The sequence below is a fragment of the Vulpes lagopus genome, chromosome 2, assembly GCF_018345385.1.
Source record: "Vulpes lagopus strain Blue_001 chromosome 2, ASM1834538v1, whole genome shotgun sequence".
Taxonomy (NCBI): domain Eukaryota; kingdom Metazoa; phylum Chordata; class Mammalia; order Carnivora; family Canidae; genus Vulpes; species Vulpes lagopus.
In genome coordinates this window covers 115,696,452-115,717,035 of record NC_054825.1, presented here as the reverse complement: position 1 = coordinate 115,717,035, position 20,584 = coordinate 115,696,452, and the positions used below count along the sequence as shown (strand labels likewise).

The following is a 20,584-nucleotide window of genomic DNA, read 5'->3' as shown; positions in this document are numbered from 1 at the left end:
ATTGAAGCCACAGAGTAGCAGTGATTCTAAATGCCTGTGGTTAAGTCATTTCAGACTACTTCCTTAAAACCTCGTCTCCATCCCTGGTTATAGTTCAAAGTAAAGTAAAGTGGAAAGAACTTAGTCCTAGCATTGGGACGTAAAAGTCCCAAATAGCAGTCCCAACAACTGCAACACTACCACTTTATCATTTGCCCCATAAATTCCATCTGTTTTATAGCTGCATTCCTGATTAACCAATGAAATTTAAAAGGAATTTTATTAAAAATTGCTTTTCATACTTAGGCCTATCTTCAGAGGTTCTGATGGCCCTGAGACAAGCCTTGTCAAGATACAGTGGGGCCTTGTCCTTTGAGGTCAAGGACTTCTTTTGTCCTAAAGAAGTCAAGCCACCACTCTGGTCTAAGCTCACAGAAAGTCTGGCTCTCAACTACAGGAGTGGATCTCTCTATACACAAGAACATTTCCTCTCACCTAATTTTAGGTTCTAGAAAAACCTATCCTGAGTTCAAAACAAATCCTCTCCTCTCTAAACAAACCAGGCCTGTGCCTTAAAGTACTAGACAAAGCTGTAATTAATACTCAAGGGCACCAGGCAGCCCGGGAGGCTCAGCGGTTTAGCACCGTCTTTGGCCCAGGGCATGATCCTGGAGTCCCAGGATCAAGTCCCATGTTGGGCTCCCTACGTGGAGTCTGCTTCTCCCTCTGTCTGTGTCCCTGCCTCTTTCTCTCTTTTTGTGTCTCTCATGATAAATAAATAAAATCTTAAAAAACCAAACAAAACAAAACAAAACAAAAACTCAAAGCACCAACTGCAGGAGGCACTCTGAAATGCTCGGCTCCCAATATGGTTCCTTGCCCTCCAAATACCGTCTAGGTATAAGTTTTCCTTGCCCAAATTCCTATGTTATTATTTAGTACCTACAGTGCTAATCACCCACTGATGCTACTTCTGGGTTCTTAACCAAAGAACAGGGGAAAAAGAAATCAAATGCACCCTGCAGTAGAGACAGTCTTGTTGGCTTGGCAGCCCCTGAGAAACAGTGTTAGGTAGTGGAACTAACGCTTAAGTGAAGGTCAGAGTTTCCTCCTTTCTTCCTGCTCTGGGCCTTATTCCTTATCTGAAGGGAGAACTGTTTCTATAGAGCACGCATTTTCCCCAACCACCTGAATTATGACGTTAATAACCAGTGACCAGCAGAACAGAGAGAGCGAGCTGAAAGAGACTAGCATGTTGTCATCATTTCAATGCTATGCCTCCTCCCCACCCTGGTCTGCTTGGTAAATATGTGTCAGATTATTCACTGTCTTGCCAGATAGATCCTCTTTTTTTTTTTTTTTTTTAGATTTTATTTATTTATTCATGAGACACACACACACACAGAGAGAGAGAGAGAGAGAGAGAGAGAGAGAGAGGCAGAGACATAGGCAGAGGGAGAAGCAGGCTCCATGCAGGAAGCCCGATGCAGGACTCGATCCCAGGATCCCGGGATCACACCCTGAGCTGAAGGCAGATGCTCAACCACTGAGCCACCCAGGCATCCCTCGCCAGACAGATCTGTTTTTATTCCAGTGATGACAAAGAGTGAATAAAGGGGCAGAGAGAAACTCCAGGAGTTTTCACCCAAGGTCTGCTCCTTCATCTCTACAGAAATGTGAAAGGGGAAGCAGATGCTCCCCCAACGACTTCCAACTGTGATGAGGACAAGGCTCTTGTTTTGGAGATTCCTTGTTGGTGGATGTGAGATAAATTAGAAAAATATTTCTAAAACTTCAAAAGCTTAGTTTTAGCTTTAAATTACTTTACAGATAGCCAGTGGATTACCTTTATTTTTTTAATTAACTATTTTTTTTTCTTGTTATAAAACAAGATAGGGTATTTTGCTTGGTTCTTTTGAGCCCAGAGGCCTAAAAATGGGAAATCTGGTTTATACAGAAACAACTTCGACTCTCAAGGTCAAACAGCATATTGATGAGCTAGAATTTATTTATTGAATCTGCTTACTCTGCCTCACATCAAACAGTGTTGTCCATATGCTTTTCTCACAAAGAAAGCTGTGGGGTGTTGTATGAAGCTGCTGAATCATTGCCACGGTACAGCTGAATGCACAGTCTTCAGGAGACAGCCTTTTTCTCAACAAAGATTTCCTGAGAAATTTCTTACTATACACCACATGGTGCTTGCATCAATCCGGGGGGTGTAATGAGAGCCTCTGCCTTTTCCTTATCTTTCATGAACTTCAAAGTTTCAAGCAAAGACTGTGTTTAGTCTTTTAAGTACAATCTCATAAATTTCCATAAAATTCTGGTTGATATATACAGTAAGAACTCTTTTAAGAACATCCTGTTGGTCTGCAGATCTGGTCATGATGTGGATCAAATTGCAACCTCTCTGCATCTCTGTCACTATATCCCCAAAGTACCAATGGTGCTCTCTCTACGGATATGTCATATTATAAGGTATTTTAGCAAAATTAGTTGAGATTTAAAAAATTCTTATTGGTCATACAAGAAAGCCTCAGGTACCTGAGAAGTCCAAGGGGCATCAGGCTTCAAGCAAATTTCAAGTAATGTCTCCAAGGCCCTGCTTCTGCCTATGTATCATCAAATGTGGGAAGTGTAGCCAATGACAGCCTCAAGCCTACATTTGCTTCCTAATCCCAGCCAGCACCCATCAATTACATTTTAAGGAGATCTCTGTCCCAGCTGGCCTCACATGTTCATGCTAGAACCAGTCATTGAAGCCAGTGCTCTGGAATACTAGGATTGGTCTGACTCAAGTCATGAGCCCACTCCTGAGACCAGAGAGGGCTGGGGTCTTTGGACCTCTACCCTTTGGGCCAATTGCATAGAATAAGAAAGATGCAATTCCACAGAGAAAGGAATGATGGTACAGAATGAAAGGGAAAGGGGTGCTAAAGGGCAAAAGACTGAAAAGTGCTTAGAGCAAGCAAATCTCTGAAGTAGATTCTTCAGATCTACTTATGTTTTGTAATAGCAAGACTCTTATGCTGTTAGGTAGTAGTGTGCTAGTAAATGTTTGAAACAAGTGGAGATCCAGAGAGAAAAAAATGTTCATTTGTATCATATGCAAACTTCTGTGATATATATTCTCCAACAAGACCGATTTCAAGCTACCAGGCTCATATCAGCACCTGGAGCTGGGAGGAGGTGTGCAATACCATGTCAGTGTAAAGTATTTCTACCACGCAGATGTGATACATGTAAATTACCTCAAGAGCATAGATAATAGGAAACTAGAGTAAAAACAATTAGTGACAAGGCTTGACTGTTCATTACATTTGGTTTTGATATATATACATATAATTGCAAGTTTATATCATTTTTTTAATAATGGTTTTAATAACCTAGCTTGTATTATCCAGCTATTCTGCTGTCAAATCCACCCAATGGTCACTCCTTACCTTGGGGAATTTACACTTTTGTCTGGACTTAAAAGGCCCCCATCAAGAACCAGATTATCCAAGTTCTACTTTTGGTAGAACAAAGTGCTTTACCCTTTTTTTCTATTTTTAAAAGTCAAGTATAGAGCTGTGTTCTGAATTCATAGCAACTCACTTTCTTTGGCTACCAGGTTAGCACTACTGACATAGGAGATAAAATTTGTTCATAATTTATCTTCTTTTAGATTTAAAACTTAAAAAAATCCATACAAAATTTATTCCCACGGTAGATCAAACACAAACCACATCACATTAAATTAGCAAATATACAGTTGTAAAGGAACAAAAAAATAATAATGTCACATCACCAGTCGAAACCAAGAACTCAAATAGGTTTGTCAATTAAACAAAAATCAAAGCAACTTGCTGTACAATGACACTTCAAAATTCAAAGAAAGATAATACAAAAGTTCAAAGACTTGCTGACAAGCAACTGCTATTCTCCTTCCAGGGAGAAGGCCAGAAAGAGGTCAGAAAGATGTCATTTCATGTTTGATCTACTTCTGAGATACTTTGTTCTTCAAATTATTGTGGCCCAAATGGACAGACTGGAAGGACTCAGAGAACAACTGCAAGGACTCAGGGATAGAAGAGCTAATGCTGTCAAGTGAGTTGTTTATAATTAACATGTGTTGGGATGAAAGGTGTGCAGTGAAACCAAATCGAGAATGAGAGAGAACTCTGTTCTAGAGAGAATTCTCATCTTTCCATTGCATCTACTCAAGTTGCAAGTTATACCAAATGAATTTCACAAGCAAACTGGAAAGTGTGGAGCTTTCCCCTGTTTTATAACCAGTAATTTCCTTAGGGAGAAAATTCATAAATCACCATTTTACTTTGGGAGTCAAGGAGATGCAATGGAAAGATGAGAATTCTCTCTTTCCATTGCATCTACTCGAGTTGCAAGTCATACCAAATTATTTTCACAAGAAAACTAGAAAGTGTGGAGTTTTCCCCTGTTAATAACCAGTAATTTCCTTAGGGAGAAAATTCATAAATCACCATTTTACTTAGGGAGTCAAGTGCTATTATCTGGAAGACTTATTCTTTAAGCAGCGAATAACAGTAAAGACAACAGAAATATTTCTCTTTAATTAATTTTCACTGTGGCCATTTTTGACTGTGATTATAGACCAATGTTAAATCCAATTTCCCTCCCAGTTGTGTGGGTTTGACTTTCCCTAATGTTCTGTTTATAGCTGCTGAGTGTGTTGCTTGGAAAATGATGATGAAGTTATAAAGATAGCTTTGTGACTTCACCCAAGACAGGAGGAAACAAAGAGGTGTCTCATAAATTAGAAAATCCTTTTGAAGAGCAGATGCCCTTTTAGAAATGGGTAAAATGGCAACCCCATGAAACAAACTGCCCCCCTATCACAAGGGGACAATTAGCTTGTGTAAATGAATTTGTCTGTCTCAATCTGATGGATTATAAATACTCCTCATTTCTGTTTACTTGTTCAATATGCATTAAAAATCCCCATGGTTCATTAGGTCTTTATTCCAGGCTGTAAGAAAGAAGATGACTGTTTCTGAGACTAAAAATTTATCCTTATACATCCTAGTGCATCCTTATTCAGAAGAATGTGTCTAGATGGAAGTTACTTTTTATTTTACAATTCTGGGTTGTCTCAGCTATTCCAGCAAAGTCTGCAAAATGGCAGTTTTGAAAACGCTATGAGGTTGAGAAAAGTGTGCCTCCCTCCAACTTAAGGTAGGGGCTTTCCTCTTTGATGAACCCAGAACTGGCCTTCATGGACTCTGGGCATCATTTGGGTGCAGCCCAGACAAAGGAAGGAAAGAGAGATGAGGCCATGTGAGGAAAGAGGACAGAGCCATCATTTGATAGAGGAACTTCATATTCTATGAATTCAAGGACAAGGAAGAAGAATCTAAAAGAATGTAGGAGGTAGGTCTACATCAAACTATGTAAGAGAGTGCCAGGAGAGGACCCAAGTGATCCTCAGATTCAGTTCTATAATCTTGTTTTCTCTTCTCATAGGTCATAGGGACCAATGGGCAAGTGAGCTTATTTCCTTCTTTCTTTTCCTTTCTTGCTCAGGTTAGCTTAAGAAGGTCAGTCTAGGGAGGACTTTTATTGGGGCCCCTGGACCTCCAGGTGCACAGGATTCAGGCAATAAACCCATGCATGTCAGGAGGCCATTGGTACAATGGCCTTTTAACTGTCTTACGTGAAAAAGGGAGATCTGTCTTATGTGAAAAAGACGTGAAAAAGGGAGGTCGTGTGTAGAGGCTTTGGAATGGACGAATTTATTTATTTTTTATTTTTTTTTAAAGATTTATTTATTTATGATATACATAGAGAGAGAGAGAGGCAGAGATACAGGAGGAGAGAGAGGCAGGCTCCACGCCGGGAGCCCGATGTGGGACTTGATCCCGGGACTCCAGGATCGCGCCCCGGGCCAAAGCCAGGCGCTAAACCGCTGAGCCACCCAGGGATCCCCCGGAATGGATGAATTCAGACACTACAAAGTGTCATAGAGCCGGTGCTGTGTACTACTACTATGGAATTGGTGGTTCATCTATAGCCAGGCCTGCTTTACACTTGATAACACAGCAATAAATGGGAAGCAATAGTGCATACCTACCATGCAGCAAGTCTTTTTCATGAATTAATAGGTGAATCCTTGACTACAGGCAGCAAAATTTGAGACTTTTATGGCCTCCTGAAGTCCTTTCTCCAGAGATGCTGAAGTTCACACAGATCTTCAGGTGGGCCTGTGAGGAATGAGGGACATCAAGAACCACTTCCACTCACTTCTATCAGTTCATTAATAGATTCAAAACAACCTCCTGCATGGCAGGCACTGTTGAAGGCACCAGAAATATGGAGGTAAACAAAATGGCAAAAATCTCTGCTCTCTGAGAGCTTCTCTCTGGCAAGGAAAGAGAGACAACAAACAAAATAAATAAGTCGACTGTAAAGAGAAGCAATTAAAATCATTTTGTTCAGGGATATGTGTACCTGTGGTAAAACCATGAAGTTGAGCAAGAGAATATTGAACATGAAGTACTGGTTTTATGGTACACTGAAGTGGAAGAGACCTGTCTGGAGGTCACTTTCAAGCTTTCTCAGCCCAGAGAAGGACTAGGGTTGGATTTTGATAATAGAAAAAGTCCCCTTAGTTAGAGAATTTGTGTGTGCAGGAATTGGGAATAGACTAATGTCTCCACAGTAGTCCAATGGTCCAGACCCTGCCCTGGGTGCCCATAGCTGTAAGTCAATCTCCCACTGGGGTGTTGGTGAGGGAGGAGGCCCATGTCCTGGGCACTTTTTGCTTTTGTCACCTATTCTCTGAATCCTTGCTTGAAGTCTGTCTGTCAAGTGCTATATGAGGTCCTTAGGACAGTTTACCCACAGACCAACAAGGTAAAGCTGACACTTTTGTCATGTTACTTGTATCCTCTCCTTATTAGAAAAATTCATTAATATGCTACTTGACTTCTTTTTTAAATGATGATTTATTAGCTATTTTTCTTTATTTTTATTTTGTACTGGACCATAGCCACTCAGAATTTGATCACTCATTTCTGGTTCATGATACTCTTAACATTGCTCTATGAAATGACCTCTTCTTTGTTGGTTGGTTTCCTTTAATAATGTCATCAACAAGTGGGATTACATTAAAAGCTTCTATACAGCAAAGGAGAGAATCAACAAAACAAAATGGAAAGGTAATCTGTGGAATGGGAGAAAATATTTGCAAGCCACACATCTGATAACAGTTTACTATCCAAAATATATAAGGAACTCATACAACTAAAGAACAAATAAAGAAAAGTAATAATCCAATTTACAAATGAGAAAAGGCCCAATAGACATTTTTCCAAAGAAGATATTCAGATGGCCAATAGGCACATGAAAAGGGTGCTCAACATCACTAATCATCAGGAAAATATAAATCAGAACTACAATGAGATATCACCTCACACTTGTTAGAATGCCTGTTATCAAAAGGACAAGAGATGAAAGTGTTGGTAAGATTGTGGAGAAAGAGGAACCTCTGTGCACTGTTGGGGGGAATGTAAATTAGTGCAGCTACTATGGAAAACAGTATGGAGGCTTCTCAAAAGCTTAAAAAGAGAGCTACAGAGATACCATATGATCCAGCAGCTCTGCCTCTGAGAATTTATCTAAAGGAAATGAAAACATTTACAATAATGACGACATGGAAACAACCTAAGTGTCCATCAGTGGTTGAATGGATAAAGATGTGGTATGTATATACAAAAGAATATTATTCAAGCATGAGAAACAGGGCCTTCTGTGGCAGTACAGATGCACCTTGAAGGCATTTTGCTAAATGAAATAAACCAGACAGAGAAAGACAAATATAGTTTGATCTCACTTATGTGTGGAGTTAAAGAAAGAAAACATTCATAGAAACAGGACAGACAGGTGGTTGCAAGGGGCGGGGAGTAGAGGGTGGCGGAAATGGGTAAAGGTGGTCAAAAGTTACAGACTTCCAGTTATAAAATAAATAAATCCTGGGGATCTAATGTATAGCATGGTGACTGTAGTTAACAATACTGTGTTGTATGGAGAAAAAAGAACCCTCAAGCACTGTTGGTGGGAATGCAGGCTGATGCAGGCACTGTGGAAAACAGCACAGAGGTTCCTCAAAAAGTTAAAAATAGAACTACCCTATGACCCAGCAATTGCACCACTGGATATTTACCCAAAGAATACAAAAACATTAATTCAAAGGCATACATGTACCTCTATGTTTATGGCAGCATTATTTACAATAGCCAAGATAGGGAAACAGCTCAAGTGTCCATCAAAATGATGAATGAATAAAGAAGATGGTGTGTGTGTGTGTGTGTGTGTGTGTGTGTGTGTACACAGAATGGAATATTAGTCAGCCATAAAAAAGAATGAAATCTTGCCATTTGCAATGGCATGGATGGAGCTAGAGAGTATAATGCTAAGCAAAATAAATCAGAAAAAAAAGACAAATACCATGTGATTTTACTCATATGCGGAACTTAAGAAACAAAACAAATGAACAAAGGGGAAAAAGAGAGAGAAAGGGAGACAAGTCAATAAATAGACTCTTAACTGTGGAGAACAAACTGATGGTTACTGGAGGGGGTGGTAGGCAGGAGGATGGGTTAAATAGGTCATGGAAATTAAGGAGTGCACCTGTTGTGATGACCACCAGATGCTGTATGGAAGTGTAGAATCATCTCAAAAAAAAAAAAAAAAAAAAAAGGAAGTGAAGGAAGTGTAGAATCCCTATATTGTACACCTGAAACTAATATAATAATATAATAACACTGTATGCTAACTAACTGGGATTAAAACAAAAACTTAAAAAAATTTCTGTGTTGTATATTTGAAAGTTGCTAAGACAGTAAATTGTTTTTTAAAAGATTTATTTATTTATTTGAGAGAGAGCAAGGATGAGTGAGGGTGGGGGTGGGGATAGGGGCTGAGGGAGATGAAGAAGCAGACTCCCTGCTGAGCGGGGAGTCTCACGTGGGACTTGATCCAGGACCCTGGGATCATGACCTGAGCTGAAGGCAGACACTGAGCGACTGAACCACCTAGGTGCTTGAGAGTAAATCTTAAAAATTCTCATTACAAGAAAAAAATTGTAACTCTGTGCAGTGATAGATGTTAACTAAACTTACTGTGGTCATCATTTCACAATATGTCTATGTCAAATCTCAATACTAGATGTTTTCTTAAAAATGTTCATATTAAATCTGTAGGACCATCCTGGGAGTTATCTTGTGTAACATTTGAGAAAGCTGAGGCTCTTTTGTTCAAGATCAAACAACCAGTTGATCTGAGAATAAAACCAACAACTTTTAAACTCCAAAAAGCACTTCCTCTGCTGTCCCACATTACACAGTTATAAATTGCTATGGTGGAATGAAGAAGAATATCAAAGAATGTTATGAGGTAGTTTACTCCAATCTAATAATATGTTCATTTAAAAATAAAGTTGTCTATATAGCAACAGGATTTTTTTTTCTTTGAACAGTGAAGATTTAATTTTATAAATAGAATGCTGCTGATGGTGATGGTTTTGCTTCTGAAATTCTCCAAACATCTTTTCACATACAACACAAAATATAGATGAACTTAGAATATGGAAGAAGAACTAAATTAGTCATCTAAATGTCAATTCTGTGAATGTCATTTTAATCAAAGCATTTGAAATCCCCTTATGATTCTTCACAGCATCTTGCATAATTAGGAAGAGCTTTGAGCCATTACTATGGTGTTAGAAAAATTTGTAATTGACAGTATATAACTGAAATACCATCAATAAAAATACCAGGCTGTAAAATCATTGAGAAGTACAGCCTTCTAGCAAGTTGGCTTCTACGAACAAATCTCCATAGAGATTTTACTTTTATCCCAGGCTTTATTTGATCTACTGGCAACCACAGGACATTGAGTTAGGGCTAGAGACATCACAAGGATAGTTCTTTTCATGAGATGATGCTTCTCATCATTGTACCAAACTCTCACAGACAGTTCTTCATCACAGGTATGGTGCTTAAGGTCACTAAGCTTTCAGAAGGAGCCCCAAAATGAAGCAGATGTGCTGGAATGGAGAGCAGACTTTCCTCTTTCAGCTTTGGCCAACTGCATTTCACATATAAGCACCGGTGTTTCCACAAGAAGAGCTCCTTTTCAGAGGTAGCGGAAAGAAGCCATCCCACGTCACCACTGGGTCTCCTGCTTTAAGGAGAAACTAACCTTTGTTGGTTCATTCTATGGGGTGGACACCATGATGTTTATCTTCCATATGCTGTCTCTTTCGTCCAGTATGATTGCTCCTCTCTTATAGCCAGGACTTTGAGGCTTAAATCTGTTAAGTAATTTAAACAGCTCATCAGTGTAAAGGTCAAGGTTAGAACTGATTTAAGTCTGCCCCCCCCCCCAAATCTAGGTTGCTTTCATAACATTATGCTACCTCTCAGAGAGACACTTCAGCCCATCAAGGAAGAATATAATGAACATCAGAATGACCTAATTATTGTTATACAATGTAGTTCTAGAATGGGATTTTTAAAGACGTGCTGAAGAATTTTTCTACTCTAAAATTAAAGATATTCCTATTTGTACTGTTTGATAATCCTGATAAAAAAATTCTTATTCTTCATTCTTTATTTGTCCAAGAAAAAACTTCTAGTTCTTTTTCCCATTTGATTCTCACTCTTCCCCAAGGGAAGAGCATGACCATGGGGAGATAGCTGAGAGCGTCACATCTAGTTACCCTCCCCCCAATATCCAGCGGATGTGACACAAGCACGTCCTCATCTCAGGCCCTTGCCCTGCTGATCCCTCTACCCAGAACATGCTTTCTCTACATGTCTATGTATCCAGCTCCTTCACCTCCATGCCTTTGCTCAATGTTGCCTTCTCTGTGAGGCTGTGTGGACCATCCTATTCAAAAGCCACAAACTAGGGATGCCGGGGCACTCAGTGGTTGAGCGTCTGCCTTTGGCTCAGGTAGTGATCCTGGGATCCGGGCATCGAGTCCCTCATCGGGCTCCTCGTAGGGAGCCTGCTTCTCCCTCTGCCTGTGTCTCTGCCTCTGTGTGTCTCTCCTGAATAATAAATAAAATCTTTTAAAAAATCACAAACTATTCATCACCACCCCCAAATCTTACTGTCCCCCACTATTTTCTTTTCCAGAGCACTTACTACTTTCTGGCATATATAACTTATTTATCGTAATTTCTGCTTATTTCTCACCAAGTGTAATAGAAGCTCTTTGTGTGTTTAGCTATTCCCCATGCCAGGGACATGATTGTTTAATGAATGAACAAATGAATGAATGTGAAACTATACATTTCCATACTTTCTCCGTTTCTTTCCATCTCCGCTTACAAGCCAATCAATTATTTATTGAGTTCTATGTTTTTTGCAACCCATACTAAAAACAGCAAGATACAGGCACCATGCACAAACTTTCCGTTCTCTTCAAGGGCTCTCCTTGGCGCCACGGATGAATGTTTTGCATGGTCTACAAATGTCTCCAGCTTTCCAACCTCTAATGCCTATTTCCTTTCCTCTGTGCTACAGTGAAGTCAGGAAAGATAAACAACTTAACTTTTCCTGTTAAAAATGTCCAGCTATGCCTTCTATTTGGAGATGCCCGCATTAGCCCAGGTCAGAAAAAGTAAAACATGAAACAGTTCTAGAAAAGACTTGGAGAAATGATCATCCGGTGCAGTCCTCTTTTCAGTCCTTTTTCCAGACTCACTCCCAAGGAAATGAGAGTCACGTCTTCTTTTCCGGTTATCTAGACAGAAACTCTGTGGTCCTCTTCAATAGCTCATTCCTATCCCCTCTTCACCTCTAATTTCTAATGTCCATGTGCAAGTCATTCTGTTCTCTCATCTAAAACCCTCATGCTGGGGATCCCTGGGTGGCGCAGCGGTTTGGCGCCTGCCTTTGGCCCGGGGCGCGATCCTGGAGACCCGGGGTCGAGTCCCACGTCGGGCTCCCGGTGCATGGAGCCTGCTTCTCCCTCTGCCTGTGTCTCTGCCTCTCTCTCTCTCTCTGTGACTATCATAAATAAATAAAAATTAAAAAAAAAATAAAACCCTCATGCTGCACTTTAAATCTATTGGACTCGTCATTTGTTCACAGCCATAGAGGGTATTGTTGATGCCATTTGTGTACACCCACACCTGTGATTCTGGCTGCACCAGCAACCACCACCACAACAGAGTTGGCCTACTAACCCCAGTGCTCTCTGATGTATTGACTTTTCTCCTTTATTTTTACATAAGTAGGGTAGATGTTGCTACAGTGCCTTCCTCCATTTTCCAGATGAGGAAACACAATGTTAGAGAGGGTAAATGATTCACCTAAAGGTATCCCAGCCATTGAATTGATGCACCATGATTCAAACTTCGTTGGCCTGACTCTGAGTACAGGCCTTCTGTTCGCTACAGCAGAGCTTTCCAGCTACCCCCCAATCCACTCCTTGTTATCCACTCACTGTTTTAGGAGTGCTGAGTGAGCCTGTGCCTAGCAGGGTGTCGGTAGGACATATGTCCCAGCCCTCCTTGCAGTCGGTTATGGCCAATGCTACAATGAGTGTTGGGGGAAGGGGATGGGCCACTTCCTCTGTGTAGTTCTTCATGCTCTTTCACCTTTCTTGGACACTCGATGGTGACGTCCAGAACAGCTCTAGAATGCTAGAATAATCCTTAGCCTGAGTTCCTCAATAATTACTTTGGACTTACATGAGGAAACAAAAACAGAAATGAAAAATACCTTTGTTCTCTAAGTCACTGAATCTTTCCAGTGTGTTTGTTACTTCTGGTTAGCCTTCCCTAATTTATACAACCCAGACTGCCATTTTGCTTGAACATTTCCAGTGCTGGGTGGTTTAGTACTTTTCAAGATAGTAAAGACTATTTTTTTTTAATGTTGAGTCAAAATATTTATTTTATTTCTTTCAATTTTTCCCTTTGGAGTAACCAGAAATTCAGTACACTTCAGAATAAGCCTATAAATATTTGACCACAGCTTAAGGGCAATCACATCATCTTTTCTTCAGAGCTTGCATATCAGCAATGTGTTTCGGAAACACAAAATCATCACTAAAACTAGAAGCTAACTTTATCCTAAAAGGTGCTATATTGTATGGCATTTGGTATCCCTTTTTTCTTCTGCTGCTTCTTTTAAGGCCAGGAAGAATGGAGCCACGGAAGTAATTCTTCTCAGAGAATTTTGGTTTAGTCTTCTCTCCAATTTCACCTTGATGTCCAAACAGACTCAGAGAAATCTGATGAAATGGAGGTATTTGGGGGGTCACAGGGTCTAAGCTGGCTTTATATTATAGGTGCATCCTGAAGAGAGAGTGAGTAAGGGACAGTGAGCACATGACCCTGGGTGTTAATGTAGAAAACGGAAGCTTTACGGAGGTCTGTGAGAAGAAAAAGTGGTGGGGGATTGAAAAGGCAGAAAATGACTGGAAAGCTTCCAGGAAGGCATTAAGTGCCTTTCCTTGTTCTGTGTCTTCCTCAGTACTGCTCGGGGAGTCCATGACACTATTAAAAGCAGGACCTTTTAATAGGCCAGATCACTTTTCCCCTTTCAATTTGCCAAATGCAACTTCTAACCAGAAGTTCCCCATTTCTCCACATTGGGATATACCCACCTAGGCTAGCTGTTCATTCTCTCCCAATTTTAAACACTTTGACTAGATACTTTTAATGTGGGATGTCTGGGTGGCTCAGTGGTTGGGCGTCTGCCTTCGGTTCAGGGTGTGATCCCAGGGTCCTGGGATCAAGTCCTATATCAGGCCTCCTGCATGGAGCCTGCTTCTCTCTCTGCCTATGTCTCTGCCTGTCTCTCTGGGTCTCTCATGAATGGACGAATGAATTCTTTAAAAATAAATACATACATACATACATACTTTTAATATGACTGATACAAATATGTCCCTTGATTGGCCCAGTCAGCTCAGAGATGCTCTTGCTGGCTTGATTTCTATCATGAAATGGTTGATAAAGTATAATGATGATTTGAAGTTCTTAAAACACACAACATTAAAAAAGCAGCTTGGCTTTAGTCTCAAAACCTCATCCTAACTTGACAGGCAAGATCCACTAAAATGCCTCCTAAAAGCAGATATAATTTTTTTAGGTTGATACAGTGGTGATTTCAGCCAGTAAAACTGCCTGAACTGTCAATGCAAATCACCTCTGTGAGATTCTTCATGGAAAAAGATGGTGGGGGCACAGAGGAGACAGCAGAGAGAGTGAGCTGGACTGACCGACCTGCTGACCTCACCCAGAACCATCAGCAGAATGTCTGAAGTTGAGAATAGTGGACAGGGCTTGTGGCTCTGTTGGCCGAGAAGGATGGTTGTCTTGCTCAATTTCACTCATCTTCCATCCCCATGGACTTGCTTGGTTCATCCTGCCTTGATTCACTTCCGTTTCCCTTTTCTTCTATGTAGATCATTATCCAGATGCCCCCCCAAAAACACATCAACAGCACCTAAGGTCTCTCCATCCACCAGGATTGTCTGGCTCAAAATGAGAATGCAATATCCTCTAATGGTCTCTCTTGCTTTCCTAAAAAGGGGGTCTTGTAACTAGAAAGAGCATGTGAGCATGTGCACGCACACACACGTACACATACACACACAAAAATGAAAGAAAAGCCAGAACATGTTTCTCACCAAAAACCTGCAGCTAAGCAACAACCAGTTCTTTTACTCAAAAGGTCAGTAATCAAAAGCAAAAGGTTATCCCTGGCTTCCGCTGTTTCTGAAGTCATTTTCAAAGATGATATCGACTTCCTTCTGAGCCAGGCATCACCCTGCCCGGCTTCTGTGGGATCGGAAGTGACCTATTGGTCTTCATTAGGGAACTAACCAGAGGTCAGAAGGCAGCAGAAGAAGGCAGAATTCGATCCTCCCTCAGAAAATCACAGCTTGTCCCAGGTGTGCTGGCCCTGTCCTTGGAAAACACAGCTGCAGGTGTAGGGAAGCCTTCCCAGGTGTGGGAAATAAACCTCTAGGAGGATGCAGGTCCCTCTCCTTTGCTCCTTTTACAGTCACTCGAGTAACAGATTGGAACTGACTTCATCTTCCTTCACAATCTTTTCAACAACCAGTCCTTTCCCCTTCTTAATTTCTGTTTTTAGGCCTATGTAAAAAAAGTTCCTTCAACTCTCCTTAAATCTACTCTTACCATCAAAAATTGCCCCCAGTAGTATATACCTGCAATAAATGCTTTGAAAACTTCCTACTGACTTCTCCTGTCTGTGCTCTCAGAAGAAAGTTCCCATTTGCCTTTTGATGTCCAATTTTTCCTTTCCTGAAAAGAAAAAACACAAAAAACAAAAAGGAAGGTACGCAGCTATGATTACATGGGATGAGCCTGAAATGGCAGGCCTTGAGTTTGACTCTCAGGCCTACCTGCTATTACTTGAATCACCAAGTAAGTCATTTAACTTCTGAGAGGTTGCATTTTATTGTAAAAGATCTTAATAATGATGCCCAACCTCTAGATCTTAAACCTGGATGTGTCCCAGAGAGAAAGCTGGGATGGTTATTGGGGTGTGAGGTAAGATGAGGTAGGGGTAACCACCTGGCCTGCAAGAAGCATTCAGTAGGTTTATTAAATATTAAGGGACAAAAAAGGAAAATCTGTCCCAGTGTCTATGTACCTAGTTCTCCATAAGATTCTGAGATAATCTTTCATGGAATTCTAGAGGGCTTTTTTTCCTCTACCAGATTTATTTTTTTCTTTATTCCAACTTACTTTTTCATTGAATCTAGCACTTTACTATCCCAGTTCTTTTTAGGCTTCTATGAGCTTTTAAAGGGACCAAACTTTTTTTCCTGAACTTTCTGAAAGATATTTTTAAAAGAAACAAATTTTATAAAAAGAAACAAAAGAAACACATCATCTCAGCCTTCCTTTTCTTGAGAATGCTTGTTCATGTTCCCATCAAGCACATACACAGCTTGACCACCGTGGGTCACATCCTTGTGGCAGGGGCTTATGCTCCGATGCTCATGGACCAAAATGGTTTGCCACCTGTTTTTGTAAACAGGGTTTTATTACAACACATCCTTGGTGTGTATTGTCTAGGCTGTTTTCTGGTAACAGTGGCAGAGTCTGGGGTTATGACAGAGACCGCGTGGCCCACAAAGCCTAAAATAATTTACTGTCTGGCCCTTTATAGAAAAAGTTTGCCAACCCACACACTTAGCACCAATTTCAGCTTTTGTCAAATTGCCTTTACAAACGTTTCCCAAGAAATGGTTTTCCATAAAAACCTGGATTTTCTCAGAACATTTTTAAAGCATTGGATTATTTATTTTTGCCTGCATAAATGGTACGGCATACAATTTGAGAACTTTGAAAAAGTGCAAAGAATAACATTGCGTCAGCTGTAATCTTAGGAGGCAGAGATAGCTCCTGCCAGCTTCTTAGCCATTGCCCGCAGCTTTGGCTCAGTGGGCCTTGGAGGGCCAGACCTGGGCCTCAGAGCTTCCTCAGAGTGTTGCGTGAGCAACGTAGTTGGAAGCTGAGTTTCAAGGAAGGGCATGGAGATAGTGAATTATTCTGCATAATATAATGGGGAATTTTTAAAATTTCACATAAAAATTTTTTAATTTTTAAATTAAAAAAATTCCCCATTGCATTATTATTATTATTATTATTTTTAATCTTTCGAGCTCTTAGGAAGAGGATACAAAAGACAGAAAAAGAGGTAAGACAGATGAGTATTAAAATGGAGAGGCCAAGGGACTTTTATGGAGACAAGCAAAGATTATTTAGCTTTAGAGGTAAACTTGATGTAAACTTCCCATCATTTCCACCAAAACTTTAGTAGAGTTGCCTTCACATCCGAAGACCCTGGGTGAGTGGTTTGTTTGGCATCACTCCCCTGATGCCGACCAGGTGCCTCATATTCCGGGGCGGTGACTCACTCCATAAACAAAACAGTCTAGCTAAAGCAAGAGGTCAGATCAAGAGGCCACCACATTAACCTAATACCCTGAGAAATTCAGATCACTTTGGGCAAGGCCATTGGACTCCCCGTAACTGTGGAGCCAGGATATTTGATTGGATCATAAGGCACAGGAAAAGGCCTAGCATCATACATAGGATGTTTTTAAAAATACAGGCACATCCCCAGAACATATATGTACGTGTGCATGCACATGTGTGTGCATCTGTAGCCCTTGTACACGTACACTGGTCTTGAATGAGAGGAGCGGTTGGCCTTTGGCGTCTATGGTCTTTACACTCTCCCCCCAGAATAACGAAATGACTTAGTTGAAGTTCCAGCTGGTTATTTCTGGAAACCTGCACAAGAGGATACAAGTTCTTTAGCTGTTTTCTCAAGGACACGAAGCCAGGATGAATAGACAGGAAAGAATGATGACAAGCTACACTATTCACTCTGTACCCTGAAAGCCAGTAGCAGAAAGCCACCCTGGAAAAGACGTCTCTCCCCCTGGAAAATCAACACCACATTATCATCATCCTGTGTACCCCGTTTGGGGCCCGCCACGCTCATGTGTGCACAATCTCCTGAGGTGTCTCGTGTATAGTGTGAGCCACACCCGCCCCTCCCAGGGACCCAGGCCTCAATCTGCCAATGAAAAATAGCTCCCCAGGAACATGGATGGAGGCAAGTATTCTTCTTTATAACCCTAGATTTTTCCTTTTCCTCCACCCCCCCCCAGTGCCAGCCCATGCACACACACAAGTCACAATGAACATACTTCTAACAGATGAGCCTTTACACAGTGTTTGTTTGAATCTTAACACTTTGTTCAAATGTGATAAACATTTGCAGATGCTCCGTGTTTCTGAAGGATCTTCAGGAAAAGCTTTCCCTTCGTGACTCTCACAGGCTGAGCCTGGGCCAGAATCTCATGCTCTCAGGCTGGTCTTGAATGAGAGGAGCGGTTGGCCTTTGTGGTGTCAGGGACGTCGGCCCAGTGCTCTCCGCACAGGCTTGTGATCTATCAGTGATGCTACAAAACTGAGATGAACTTCTCAGACTTGAAGGATCCTTCCCTGCCGAGGTCTCCCGGGAAGGAGTAACCCTTCAGGAAAAGCTCACTCTGCCCCTGTTGGAGTTAGAGCTTGTGAGGGCCTCTCCAGCCTCCCAGGCAGAGGCAGAGTCCTCCCCCCACCCCCCTGGGGTAGGCCGGGCCCCGCAGCAGCTGGCCCTGGACTCAGGAACTGGAGAGAACCCACTGAAGGGCACCCTTTCAAGCCAGTGCCAGCTCCTGGCACGTAGCCCTCCCTCCCTGACAGCCGGGCCATCTCCTCTGCCACCAGGAGATTAGCTCAGGCGAGCACAGCGGCCCCCACTTGGCACCCATGTAGGTGCCTTCACTCATCCTGCCTATGTTCGTCCCCTCTTCCTTCATGAAGCAGCGCAGCACCCAACACATCAGACTTCTGCACACCACACCCACGATTTTCTCTTCATCCCGCTATTAGCAGCCACCATCCTCTGTAGGCCTGGGCTTGGGCCACAGGGCGTTCTGTGAGTCCCACGGTGGCCTCTGCCCTTCCCTGCCCCCGGGCATCTGTGCCTGGGTCCTCTGCCTGGAATGCCCACCCGCCCTCGTCTGTACGCAAAACTCTTTCTCAACCTCAGGGCTCTGCTCTAGCCGGTCTCTGGCCTTCCCGGCTACAGTGAGTGATCTCTGCTTCTGGGTTTCCATTACCAGCCTGAACAAATTCTCGCAGCACTTAACAGTGTTGTAGGTTCTGTTGTTGTTCATTTTCTGTCTCCTTCTCTAGATCTAGGCACCTAGGACAAGGGCCATAATCATCTTTTTATCCCCCAGAACAGAACCTTTAATGGTGCCTTATACCTCATGAATAAGTACTGATTGGATCAATCAAACATCATGGTTACTAACACTCTAGAGAGAAATGCTATATTCCAGCCCTTCTGGGTGATGACTAGCTCTAATTAAGCCCATCACTTCAAAAGTAAAGATGGAAAATAGCCAACTCAGAATGTTCTCAAAACTGCACATTCCTAGGTCTGATTGTGCTGGCTAATATCACTCATGAATATCTTCTGGAATTTTCAAACAATATGCCCCAAACAGAATTCCAGAATTGTATCCTTCAATCCTTATCCTTCTGGTTTTCCCCATTGCAGTTAACAGTAACTGAATTCTTTCAGTTGCTGTATTTTAAGAAGCCAAATATTCTGGAAGCCTTACCCCTGAGCCACTCTTTCTCTTACGTTCACATCCAGTGCATTTAGCAAGTCCTGCTGGCTCTTCCTTCAAAATATCATTCATTCCACTACTACCTTGGTACAAGCCACCGGGCTTGCTTCTCTGTGTGGCAACAGCCTCCTGACTGGTTTTCCTGCCTCTACTCTTGCCAGCCTCTCTCATCCCTGTCTCATGATCTATTTTCAACACGGCAACCTGAGTGGTCCTTTGAAATTGTAAGTCAGATCATATCACCTCTCTGTGCAAGACTCTCCAACAGCCACTTGTTCCCATCTTTCCCCAGCATCTGAGTAGTGCCTGGCACGTAACAGGTAATAAATATTTGCTGAATGAATCAATGAACGTTTAAGTCTTAGTATAAAAACCAGATGCCAAGAAATTGCAACTTATAATATTGTTGTTACCTGGTAAGGTGTATGCTAATGAATTTACTACACTTTTGATATAATCATATTTTCAGTGTCACCAAAATGTTCCAGAGGTATCCGGGTACTGAAGAGGTTCTTCTGTCTACCCATGAGTCAGACTACAAACTACCATTTGGTCCTGGCCAGTCACATAGCTCCCAGGGAGTTGGTTTCTTCAGCTTTGAAAGAAGGGAATTTAATTCAAAGATTTTCATAATCTCCTGCAATTTGAAATGTCTAGGATTTTTTTTTTTTTTTTTTTTGTGAAGTCTAGCTCTTTCCCATGTCAAAACATGCATAGACTAGTTCTTGCCGAATAACTCTTTGTTGGATCTGGTTTTTAAAATGCATTAATTTCACAGAAAAAAAAAAAAAAACCCGCAGAGGCACTGGGAGATTTCAGGCCTGGCGAGTGGGTGGGAGAGCGGCCCCAGCAGAGGCTGAACCAACTCCCTGGCCAAATGGGGCAGAGGAGAGTGTACAAGAGCGGGGCCGTGAAGACAGACCTCGTCCACTGCCAATCTGTGCCCTTTCTCTCTCTTGAGATCAAGGCCAGGGGGCTTCGTTGAAATGTCCTTGACTTTGGAGAGTAATGACAAGGAATGAATTTTCAAGTGCAGCTCATTCACACTTGTTGGAGAGATTGTGTTTGCTCAAAAAGCCGCTTTAACACTGAGGTTGTCTGCAGTAATTTGTTCAGAGTTATATTTAGACAGAGAGCTAATATAAGATGAAGTCATTGGTGTGAACTCTAACAGGTTTTTAAGTGGTGGGGTGGAAGGGTTGCTCACTCAGCCTTTGGGTAGAAAATTATGAAAACAAATCAACTGTGAAAAGTGTTTTTTAAAAAATTTCACCTTTCAGTGTTTTAAAATGAAATTGAATTCACTTCTCAAAATATTTATAGTGTAGGTTTCAGACACGACTCCTTATAATCTGCAGTTATTTGTGTGTGACTTTCAAATTC

General features: G+C 41.6%; 1 long non-coding RNA gene across 1 annotated transcript; it reads right to left on the bottom strand.

Annotated features, from left to right (window-relative positions):
- Positions 1-9,535: 9,535 nt before the first annotated feature.
- On the bottom strand, positions 9,536-19,323 carry LOC121485008. The gene is made up of 4 exons (XR_005986181.1): positions 19,193-19,323; positions 17,723-18,073; positions 15,200-15,296; positions 9,536-10,315 (listed from the first exon to the last, which is right to left on the bottom strand). It is a non-coding gene; the product is annotated as an uncharacterized LOC121485008 (long non-coding RNA).
- Between the last annotated feature and the right edge of the window lie 1,261 nt (positions 19,324-20,584).